This window comes from Myotis myotis, unplaced genomic scaffold (genome assembly GCF_014108235.1).
Source record: "Myotis myotis isolate mMyoMyo1 unplaced genomic scaffold, mMyoMyo1.p scaffold_m19_p_6, whole genome shotgun sequence".
In the NCBI taxonomy this organism is placed as follows: domain Eukaryota; kingdom Metazoa; phylum Chordata; class Mammalia; order Chiroptera; family Vespertilionidae; genus Myotis; species Myotis myotis.
The window spans coordinates 77,796,665-77,808,658 of NW_023416368.1; the positions used below are offsets into that span (position 1 = coordinate 77,796,665).

The 11,994-nt window shown below is 50.5% G+C and overlaps 1 long non-coding RNA gene and 1 pseudogene across 1 annotated transcript; both read left to right on the forward strand.

Moving 5' to 3' along the window:
* The first annotated feature begins 1,396 nt into the window (after window positions 1-1,396).
* On the forward strand, window positions 1,397-2,238 carry LOC118658514 (annotated as a pseudogene).
* A 4,109-nt stretch (window positions 2,239-6,347) lies between these two features.
* On the forward strand, window positions 6,348-11,032 carry LOC118658979. Its single transcript, XR_004968414.1, has 3 exons — window positions 6,348-6,750; window positions 7,670-7,951; window positions 10,541-11,032. It is a non-coding gene; the product is annotated as an uncharacterized LOC118658979 (long non-coding RNA).
* Window positions 11,033-11,994: the final 962 nt, after the last annotated feature.

An 11,994-nucleotide genomic window follows, 5' to 3' on the forward strand; every position in this document is an offset into this window, starting at 1 on the left:
GCTGGTGCCTGAGGGGCAAGTCAGCCCTGACCACACCTCTCTCTTGATTCCAGGTGGCTAGAAGGTGGCACAGGCAGGGTCTGAAGTGGGGCCAGGACCCTCCCCCCTTGCGCCCTCACACCAGCCCTATTGATAACAGGAACCCATGGAAAGTTCTCCTGGTCCCACTGAGCTGCTCTCATCAATAAGTCATTGGCAGGATGAATGATTCCTCCCCAGGGAGCAGCAGAGAGGCGGCCGCCTCACCCTTTCCATGCCCTGGGTGAGACACGTCGGATGTCGAAACTGCTGGCCAGGCCATTCCTCAAAAGTTCAAACAGGGAATTGCTGTGTGACCTAGCCAGTCCCCTCCTCGGTGGAAATGAAGATGAGGACTGAAAACATATGAACACACAACGACCTGTACACCCATGTTCAAAACTCGCCATTCACAGCAGCACAATTCACAGCAGCCAAAGGTGAACACAACCCAAGTGTCCGCCGATGGGTGAATGGACAAACACATGTGGTCCCTCCACACACTGGAATAATACTCAGCTCTGAAAAGGAGCGAAGCGCTGACACTCGTTACAACGTGGATGGACCTTGAACACAGGACGCTCAGTGAGAGAGGCCAGACCCAAAAGGCCACACAGTGTGTGATCCCATTTCTGTGAAATGCCCAGAACAGGCACATCCACAGGGACAGGAAGTGATCAGAGGCTGGGGAGGGAGATGGGGGTGACTAGTAATGGGAAGGATTTTTTGGGGGGGAGGTGATGAGGATGCTCTGGAATTAATAGTATTGATGGTTTGACAATTCTATGAATATACTAGAAACCACTGAATTTTATAATTTATTTCTTCTGAATAGTGGTGGGGGTTTTTAAATCCTCACCTGAGGATACGTTTTGATTGATTTTGGAGAGAGGGGAAGGGAGAAAGAGAGGCAGAAACATTGATGTGATAGAGAAGCATTGATTGGTTGCCTCCCAGCCCCTACCGAAGATCAAACCTGCAACCTAGGTAAGTGCCCTGACCAGGAGCCGAACCCACAACCTTTTGGTGTAGGGACGATGCTCCAACCAACTGACCTGGCCAAGGGCTCTGCGTCGTTTTAAAATCTATATTTTCCAGGTACAATTTATACAACGCAGGTGGGTATACTAAAAGAGTCTGTTCCAGCCCGGCTGGCGTGGCTCATTGATTGAGCGTCGACCTAGGAACCAGGAGGTCACAGTTCAATTCCCAGGCAGGGCATATGCCCGGGTTGCGGGCTCGATCCCCAGTGAGGGGTGTGCAGGAGGCAGCCGAACAATGATTCTCTCTCCTCGTTGATGTTTCTATCTCGCTCTCGCTCTCCCTTTCTCTCTGAAATCAATAAAGATATATTAAAAAACAAAACAAAAAGTCTGTCCTAACTCACCATTTCACTTATCCCACCAGTTCACCTTTCTAGGAGCAAACCCTTCCCACAGTCCTTTTCCCAGCTTTACTGAGGATGATTGACCTATAACAGTTGTATGTATTCATTGGCACCAAGATGCTGATGGAGATGAGGCTTCCGGCTGCTAGCAAGCCTCTCAGCGGGGCCTGTGCCGCAAGACTAAGCACCACCCGGTGGCGGCGGAGGTGGCGGAGGACACACTCACCACAGACACGGGCTCCCTGTGGGCCACGGAACTTCCATGGGGGAAGAGAAGCCCGTTGCATCGCTGGCTAGCTCTGTGGAGGGAGCAAACAAGGTGACGTGTGTGAACGCTTTGAAAACCACATGCAATGGTGAACTAGGTGACGTCATCGTGGTGGGGAGAAGCACAGAGGTTCAGCAGAAGAGATGGGAGGGGGGGACCAGCTCCAGGCTGGACTCAGCCTTGATTCTGTCATCCATGAACCTTCCCCTAGGAGAGCTGGGGCGCCGATCTGCAGAAGATGAGCGGGCAATTCGAGGGTTTCCACAGAAAGGGGACCTTACTAGTGCCGAGGGCCAGGCAGTGCTCTCTGATGAGCTGTCTCTCTGCACGCGAGGGGTCTAATATTCGAAAAACTAGGTCAGGGTGTTTTGGTGAGGTTTCCCCCTCCCTAGTAAAACGGCAGAAGACTCGCTTCCATGACTTGCCTTGTGGTGCCTCAGGTCTGCTGGGCAACAGCAACCTCACCTGGATCCACCCTACACCTGAGCGCCAGGAGAAGGGTGCAGGGGGCTTCATACAGTCCCCCCCCCCCCCCCCCCGCCCCGTGCACGTAGCTCTCAAATGACAGCAATGCAAACTCGGTGTAACGCACAGCCTCACCAAGAGGCTCTCCAGCCAGGGCAGCCTCCGGGGCCAAAAGCAGGAACTCGGACCCAGGCTCTGTGTGCACCGCACCACGAAGGAGCCGGCTCACCGGTGGGAATGAAGGAAGACCAGCCAGCCACTGCCAAAGGGCAGTAGTTCTTCAAAAAGCCAAACCTGGAGCCCTGGCAGGTGTGGCTAAGTTGGTTGGAGCATAGTCCTGTACGCCAAAGGGTCGCAAGTTTGATTCCTGGTCAGGGCACATACCCGGATTGTGGGTTTGATCCCAGTTGGCGTGCATGCGGGAGGCAACCTATCGATATATCTCACATCAATGTTCCTCCCCCCCCTTCCTCTCTGTCTAAAATCAATAAAATCATATCCTCAGGCCCTAGCTGGTTTGGCTCAATGGATAGAGCATTGGCTGAAGGGTCCCAGGTTCGATTCCAGCCAAGGGCACATGCCTGGGTTGCAGGCTCGATCTCCAGTAGAGGGTGTGCAGGAGGCAGCCAATCAATGATTCTCTCTCATCATTCATGTTTCTATCTCTCTCTCCCTCTCCCTTCCTCTCTAAAATCAATAAAATACATTTTTTAAAAATCATATCCTCAGGATTAAAAAATAATGATAATAAAAAAGCCGGCAAAGCTGGTATGGCTCAGTGGCTGAGCATCGACCCATGAACCAAGAGCTGCCCAGTTTGATTCCCCGTCAGGGCACAGACCCAGGCTCAGTGCATGCAGGAGGCGGCCAATCGATGTTTCTTTGTCATCAGTGTTTTCATCTCTCTATCCCTCTCCCTTCCTCTCTCTCTAAAAAAATCAATGAAAACATATATTTTTTAAAAAGCCAAACTTAGTTACCTCTGTCCCGGCAATTCCACTGCTAGGTCTCTACCCCAAATAAACAAAATCAGCTCTTCAAACAAAAATATGTGTATGACTGTTCACAGCAGCACAATTCACAACAGCCAAAAAGCAAAACAGCAGGTGAACAGACCAACACTACATGGTTCAGCCACGCACTGAAGTGTTATTCAGCCATAAAAAGGAGCGAAGCCAATACAACACACAGATGCTGTGTTATAGAATGGTACACCTGAGACCTACATAATTTTATTAACTGGTGTCACCCCAATAAATTCAATGAAAAAATTTTTAAAAGGAAGTGAAGCACTGACACTCGCTACGACGTGGATGGACTTTGAACACAGGACGCTCAGTGAGAGAAGCCAGACAAAAGGCCACGTCGTGTGATTCCATTTATGTGAAATGGCAGCGCAGGCACATCCACAGACAGGAAGTGGGTTAGTGTCCGGGGCTGGGGAGGCGATGGGGGAGTGGCTACTAATAGGGATAGGGCTTCTTGTTAGAGTGGTGGAATGTTCTGGAACTAGATAGAGGTGATTGAAAATATAGTAAATGTCACTTAAAATGATTAATTCTATGTTATGTGAATTTCACTTAAATTTTTTTTTATTGTTTTATTGCTTAAAGTATTACAAAGGGTATTACAGATGTGTCCTCCCCCCCCCCCCCGCCCTTGACAATCCCCTGGCCTCCCCTACCCCCCAGTCACTTCAATTTTTAAAAAAGGAGCCTGGCCTGTGTAGCTCAGTTGGTTGAACGTCATCTCATGCACAGGAGGTCAGGGCACATGCCCGGGTGGTGGACTTGACCCCAGTTCGAGGTGTGCAGGAGGCAGCTGATCGCTGTTTCTATCTCTTTCCCTTCCTCTCCCTGAAAAAATCAATGAAAGCATGTTTTTTATAAAAAGGATTCGTGCTCAAAGCAGCTTTGCTTCCGGATTGTTCACACCCTGTGATGGCCGCTGTGTGCCTGTCCGGTGCTGGCCGCAGTGATGGGCCTGTGTAACAGGAAAGGCCCTAGGATAGCCCCTGTGAGGACTGGCCCAGATCCCAATGCCCCAGTACCCTGAGAACAGTCCCATCGGAGCAGCTGCAGCCCCCTGAGTGCTGGGACCCTGCGGAGGCCTGGCCTGTGCTCGCTGGTCTGTCCTGCTTTCCTTCCTGGAGGAGGTCGCGGTCACACAGAGGGAGGTTTCCTCTCTAAGGGTTGAAGAGTCCCCACAGACCAGTCCTCAGCTCCACACGGGGCAACCCTGGTCCCTCCTTTAGAGACACATGGAGGCTCAGGGTGGGGAACAGCTCCTGAAATCCCCCACCCCCACCCCAGGACCCCACCCGGGTCAGTCCGCCTCCAAGTGCGAGCCCACTGGGCACCAGGCACGGGGGACATAAATACACACACATCGGTGTGGATCCAGCTGAGGACCTCGGAGAATGATTTTGTTTTGTTTTAATTTCTCTTTATTGCCCTGGCCGGTTTGGCTCAGTGGATAGAGCAGTGGTTCTCAACCTTCTGCCCTTTAAATACAGTTCCTCCTATTGTGACCCAACCATAAAATTATTTTCGTTGCTACTTCCTAACTGTAATGTTGCTACTGTTATGAATCGTCATGTAAATATCTGATATGCAGGATGGTCTTAGGCGACCCCTGTGAAAGGGTCGTTTGACCGCCAAAGGGGTTGTGACCCACAGGCTGAGAACCGCTGGGATAGAGGGTTGGCCTGCGAACTGAAAGTTCCCAGGTTCAGTTCTGGTCAAGGGCACATGCCCGGGTTGTGGGCTCGATCCCCAGTGGGGGACTTGCAGGAGGCAGCTGATCCATGATTCTGTCTCATGGTGGATGTTTCTATCTCTCTCTCCCTCTTCCTTCCTCTCTGAAGTCAATAAAAAAATATTTTTTTTAAAAATTATCTTTATTGTTTAAAGTCTTACAGATGTCCCCCATTTTCACCTCATTGATCCCCTCCACCCCAGGCCTTCACCACACTATTGTCTGAGTCCGTGGGTTATGCATAAATGCAGATAAATTCTTTGGTTAATCTCCTCTCCCCCACCCCTTTCCTCTGAGATTTGTCAGTCTGTTCCATGTTTCTATGTCTCTGGATCTATTTTGTTCATCAGTTTAGTTTTGGAATGGAGTGATGTTAACCCCTGCCTCAGTTTCCCCACCGGGAATCTGGTTGGCCTCCAAGGCTGGCCACTGTCTAACTGTTAGGGGCAGAAATAGAATAGTGGGAACTAGCTACAATTATAAGAAATATTAATCATGCTCTGTTAACCAGGATTATTCTGTTCTGATTAGAGAAAGCACATTCTAGCTGGGCAGAGAGCTGTATGCCCGGGGACAGGAATGCAGTCCGTTCTCCTTTTCCAAGAACTGCCTGTCATCATGGAAAGATTAACAACCTTGTTGCTGAAACAACGTGGTCCCGGAGGCACCAGCCCTGGGCGCCCCCAGCCCGCATGGCCTGTGACCTGTAACCATTGCACCTTGTCCACTTCCCCATGCCTGTCATTCCTACTTTCCCATGTAATCTTTGCCCTTCTATCCAGTATAAGCAGTTGGCTTATGGGGTGGGATGGGGCGGGGTGTGCAGAACAGATATTTGTGGATGACCTGCTGCTCTCCCATACTGCTGGCATTATCAGAATAACACTCATGTACGATTCAACCCTATATCTGCTTAGTTGGTTCAATTACTGACAGGCAGCCGGGACCCATTGGTTGTCGGGTTTCATAACCAGTATCCGAAACTCCCCTCAGTCCAGGCCTGTGTGTCCACCACCCAGCCTGGCCTTCAAGGGGCTGAAATCTCTTTCCACCTCCCTCTTCCCAATGGCTAAGTGTGGGGAGGCACAGATGTCCTGGCTGCAGAGTGGACAGTGTTGATGGGCGTGGCCTGAGGCCAGTGAGCCGTGGATGACCAGCCTGCGGTGGCCCAGGGCATGAGGGCCAGCTGCACACACTTAGACGCAATAACCCCAGTGCGGTGTCTCTGGGGGAGGGGGTGCAGCCTGGAAGGGTACTAGCAAGTCCCAGGGTGGTTCCTGGATGAACATGCAAAGTCCCTAAATGCTGGCGGCAGCAGAGAACAAAGAGAAAAAGGAGTTCCTGGCCATCTCATGTAAAACAAGCAAACAAACAAGTGGGGACAAAGGAAGGAATGCTCGGAATGCGTCCAGGTCCCCTTCCGCTGCGGGTGCGGGTGCGGGTGCGGCTGAGGCTGACCGTTCAGGACCGGAGGCCACCCAGGCTCCCTTAGCCTCTGTGCTCTGTGGGAGGGAACAAAGAAAATTATTAACACTAAGGAATTTTGCTGTCTTTACTGGGGTTGCGATTGCTCCCTCCCGGCATGTTTATTGCAAGGGGCATTTGGGGATCTGAGTGGGGACCCCTCAGAGCTTGAATTCTTGGGCGTGAAAGAACCCCGTGGAAGCTTCCAGAGAGCTTCGCAGGGAGGAATAAGCATGAACTTTGCAGGCTGCTGGAGGAACAGGGGGCGGGCACTTGAGGAGCAGTGTTCTTAAGCCTTGGCCTGGTGTGCTGAGGCCCCTCTCCCGGAACCGTATACAATGTCTGGAAATGACACAACATTCCACATTTTGGAGATAAACACCAGCATTTGGTATGTGTGTGTCTGTTTTTTATGGTTGGATCTGTTTTATCTTCAGCAAAAAGGAAGGAGCCTGTGCCTGCCCAACAAATTCTAGAGTTTTCCTCCAGGATCATGCTGGGGGAGGGGGAAGGGTTAAACTGCGAGCTGGACAGAGAAGCTGGGGCAGGGGAGGGAAATGTGGCTTTCTTCAAAGAATAAAGAGGTAGCCCTGGCCGGTGTGGCCCAGTGGTTGGAGCGCGGGCCCAGCACTGAAGGGTCTGGGGTTCAATTGCCTGTTAAGAGCATGTACTTGGGTTGTGGTTTGCTGGTGCGGGAGGCACCGGGTCATGTGGCTCTCTCACATCCATGTTTCTCTCTCCTCTTTCTCCCCACCCTCCCTTCCTTCCACTCTCTCTGAAAAAGTAATGGAAAGCCCTGACCGGTTTGGCTCAGTGGATAGAGCGTCGGCCTGCGGCCTCAGGGGTCCCGGGTTCGATTCTAGTCAAGGGCATGTACCTTGGTTGCGGGCACATCCCCATGTAGGGGGTGTGCAGGAGGCAGCTGATCGATGCTTCTCTCTTATCGATGTTTCTCTCTATCCCTCTCCCTTCCTCTCTGTCAAAAATCAACAAAATATATATTTTTTAAAAAAGTAATGGAAAGTATACCCTCAGGTAAGGATTAACCAAACAACAACAACAAAAGGAGATGTTGATTTTAGGGAACGAAGAATTGCTATCATCTCTGTCTTTCTGGGTTTTTGTTGTTGTTGTTTGTTGAACTCTGCTGTTCTGATAGGGAGACCCTGGGCGTGGGCTGGTCGGAGGTCCAGGACAGGCAGTGTTCTGAGGTCAGCTGTGCTGGGGAGGGCTCCCCGTTGCTCTGGAATGTGGGTGGGGCTGCCAGAAACATTGTGCCTGACCCCTGTCCTCAATGACGGGGCACCCAGATTTAGGGCTGGACATGCCTGCGCGCCCCCAGCACATCCTGCGGTTAAAGAAGCCCAGGGAAGGAGGTGCTGCCCACGTGAGGAGGGAGCCCCAGAAACGCTGACCAGGAGGAGGACGTGAGACTGTCAGCACCGGCAGCCCTGCCAACGTTGAAGATGTTTCCAGAATTTTGGTTTGGGAAGATGAAAGAGTTGTGGGGATGGATGGCTGCACTACAGTGTGAATGTACTTGATGCCACCGACCTGCAGGATTGAAAATGGTGAAAGGGGTAAATGTGATGGTATGCATATTTTACACTTTTTTTTTTTTACTAATTTAAAAAAATATTTTACAATTTAAAAAAAATGATGTTTCAGAGGAAATGTTAATATCACCTGGAAAGTTTCAGGATATAAAATAAGGGGAAAGGAACAAGGAAGCAAGTCTCACTTTGGTGAACACAATAAAACTACAAAATAAAATTCAAAGCCCCTGCTCAAACACACTAGCAGTTGTTCCCTCTGGATTACTGGGGACATTTATTTCCTCTTCTACTCTATTTTTAAATGTTTTGCTACACTAACATGGGAAACTGAGTTGGTTGTTAAATGCAAAATGCATCATGAAAAAATGAATGGCACCCTAGCTGATTTGGCTCAGTGGATAGAGTGTTGGCCTTCGGACTGAAGGGTCCCGGGTTCGATTCTGATCAAGGGCACATGCTGGGGTTGTGAGCTCGATCCCCAGTAGGGGGCGTGCAGGAGGCAGCTAATCAATGATTTTCTCTCGTCACTGATGTTTCTATCTCTCTTTCCCTCTCCCTTCCTCTCTGAAATCAATAAAGTATATGGGGAGTATATGAAATCAATAAAGTGAATGGCCTGAGGACCATTTAAAACTCAAAGGATGGAAGATGCACAGGGGTTGGGAGCATGATGCCAATCTTACAAAACACAAAAAAACGACTGTATGTCCGCTCAGATTTTGTGGCGGAAAATAGGGCCTTGGAAATGTCGGGGAGCAAATAGTGTGAACTTGGAACAGCTGGAATATGCAAGGAACAGGGCACAGGAGCTCTGCATGTTTATTTTGTATTATTTTGGGGGGGGTGTGAATTGGTTACTATGATACTTAGATTTTAACCAATGTTCAGAAAATATTAGCATGATTGGGATTATATATGTGTATACAGACATTATGTATGTGTATATACGTATACACATATCTACATTTATGTATCCACTTACTTTCCTTACCACATACATAGATATAGCCGTGGCAGGCATGACTCAGCAGTTGGAGCCTTAGTCTGCTCACCAAAGAGTCGCAGGTTCAATTTCCGGTCAAGGGCACACACCTCGATTGCAGGCTGGATCCAGCCCCTGGTTGGGGCGTATGTGGGAGGCAACCAATGGATGCGTCTCTCTCACATCGCTGTATCTCACTCTCTCCCCCTCCTTTCCACTCTCTCTAAAAATCAATGGAAAAATATCCTCAGGTGAGGATTAACAAACAACAAAAAATCAGCGGAAACAATATCTTCGGGGGAGGATTAGAAAACAAACAAAAAGGAAAATAGATATAGGAAACCTGAAAGGAAGGCCTACGAGGTTATAGGTGGTTACTGCTGACTTGAGTAGTGGGAGTTTCAGGTAATTTTTAGTTTTCTTCTATTTGGTTACCTAATTGTTTACAGTGAGCTTTTTTTAAAAAAAATACTTGCCTTTTCATTTTTAAAAAATATTTTTATTGATTTCAGAGAGGAAGGGAGAGGGAGAGAGATTGAAACATCAATGATGAGAGAGAATCATTGATTGGCTGCCTCCTGCACGCCCCCTACAGGGGATCGAGCCCGCAACCCCAGCATTTGCCCTTGACCTGAATCGAACCCCGGGACCCTTCAGTTTGCAGGCCAGTGCTTTATCCACTGAGCCAAACCAGCTAGGGCTGCAACGAGCATTTAACATGCCCACATTTAAGACTCAGTAAGAAAAATAGTGCAGAAAAGCCTCAGGAACAACAAGAGAAATCCCACCCCCATCGGCAGCCACTCCCCACGCCCCTTCCTAGCCCCTGACAACTACTAACCCACTTCCTGTCTCTGAATCTGCCTGCTCTGGGCATTCCACATAAATGGAATCACACACTGTGGCTTTCCGTGTCTGGCTTCTCTCGCTGAGCATCATGGTTTCAAGGCCCATCCACGTATCTGGGCTTCACTCCTTTTCTCGGCCAAGCAATATTCCAGCGTGTGGATGGGGCACATTTATCTGTTGATGGACACCCGCTGTTCCCACATTATGGCTTTTGTGGATCATGCTGCTGTGTACAGTGTTTTGCTTGTTTCCGTGTAAAGTTTTATGTGGATGTGTTTTTGTTTCTCTTGGAGTGAAATTCCTAGGAAGAAATTGCTAGGTCAGACAGTAACTCCAGACAGTGGTTCTCAACCTTCTGGCCCTTTAAATACAGTTCCTCATGTTGTGGCCCAACCATAAAATTATTTTCGTTGCTACTTCATCACTGTAATGTTGCTACTGTTATGAATCGTCATGTAAATATCTGATCTGCAGGATGGTCTTAGGCGGCCCCTGTGAAAGGGTCGTTCGACCGCCAAAGGGGTCGCGACCCATAGGTTGAGAACTGCTGCTTTAGGAGAACTGCCACTGTTTTCCACAGCAGCTGCCCGTTTCACAGCCCAGCAGCTGTGCACCAGGGTTCCAACCTCACCAAGTCCTCGTCCACCCCTGTGGTCACCACGTGAACAGTGGCCATCCTGTGGGTGTGAGGCACCGTCTCGCTGTGAGTGTGTTTGGGCAGCATTTCCTCCAGGCCTCATGCTGTTGAGCGTCTTCTCATGGCCTTGTTAGTCATTTGTCCATCTTCTCTACAGAAACGTCTGTTCGGAACTGCAGAGGAACTCGGAGCCGGGGGCCTTGGCCCCTTCTCCTCCCTCTTCTGTGGATTAGCAAGTAAGCAACCCCACCCTTCAGCCCATCCAAATGAAAACAAGCTGGCGACAGTGTCTCCACTCCGGGAAGGGTGGCTTCTGTAGAACCAGGCACCACACGCGTGTGTGTCCAGCCCGAGATGAGGGACAGGGTCCGTCCTGACCCCCTGTGGGTCCTCAGGAGCCTACCCAGGCAGGTGGCCCGGAGGCCATCCAAGCAGACTGCCTGAGACTCCAGATCAAGTGTCCGTTCCTGCTATAAACTATTGATGCCGGCAATGTCACCACTGGAAGGCTGGCTGTCTGGGGTGTCATATGTTAGCTGTTATGAAATGCAAGGGCCGTTCTTCCTTGTGTCCTCGAGTCCTATCTGCCTGCCTTGGGGGCACGTTCTCTCCAGTGCGCCTGGATCCTTCCAGAATTAGCTTTTTACCGGGATTCCAGGTCCCCCCACTGTGCAGCCTGACCTCCTTCCGGGGTCATCTGCAGAGGACTCAGGGGCTTTATTTAAAGTCAGCTGACATTGGGCAGTTACTCTTGGGGGGGGGGGGGGGCGGCATCCTGGGCACTTGTGGGATATAGAGCAGCATCCCTGGCCCTCTGGTGTCAGGAACACCCACAGTGTGACAACCACAAATGTCCTCAGGCATGGTCCAGTATCCAAGGGGAGGGGGGAACAAAAAGAATCTTCTGGGTGGGAAAGGCTGCTTTCCTGTACGTAGGAAAGGCTCTGCTGCCGTGACCAGGATGGGGCTGGGGTCCTCACCCCCAGTGAGTGAGGACTTGGGTCTGTGCCCCTACCCTGGTCAGGATATGCTGGGCAGCCCAGAGCCCCTGATCTGCTCCATCCCAGCTGGTGCCCATGGCCCCATGACCCTGTGGGCAGGCGGGCATTGGAGTGAACAGATGGCCATAGGATCACTTACAGCCCAGCTCACATTCCCTCTCCCTATCAAGACATCCTCCTTTTCATAAATTTTGCAAGGGCCACGGAAGCAAGCCAACTTTCCTGTCACCAGGCAAAGCTGCCAGCCCAGACAGGACCGCCACCGTCCACCCCACTGGCCACACTTCTCAAAGGCATAATGAGCTTCCTGCGGCTGTCATGACCGAGAGCCATGAGCTGGATGACTTAAAACAACACACATTTACTCTCTCCCTTTTCTGGAGGCCAGAAGTCAGAGACGAAGGTGCTAGCAGGCTGGTTCTTTCTGGAAGCTGTGAGGGCAGATGTTGGTGTTGCCAGCAACCTTGGTGTCCCGGGCTGGTGACCTCAGTACCCCCCGTCTCTGCCTCTGTTGTCACTGTGGTCTCTCCCGTTTGTATGCAGATTTCCCTCTTCCTATAAGGACACCAGTCCTTGCATTCGGGCCACCCCACTCCTGTGTGACCTCATC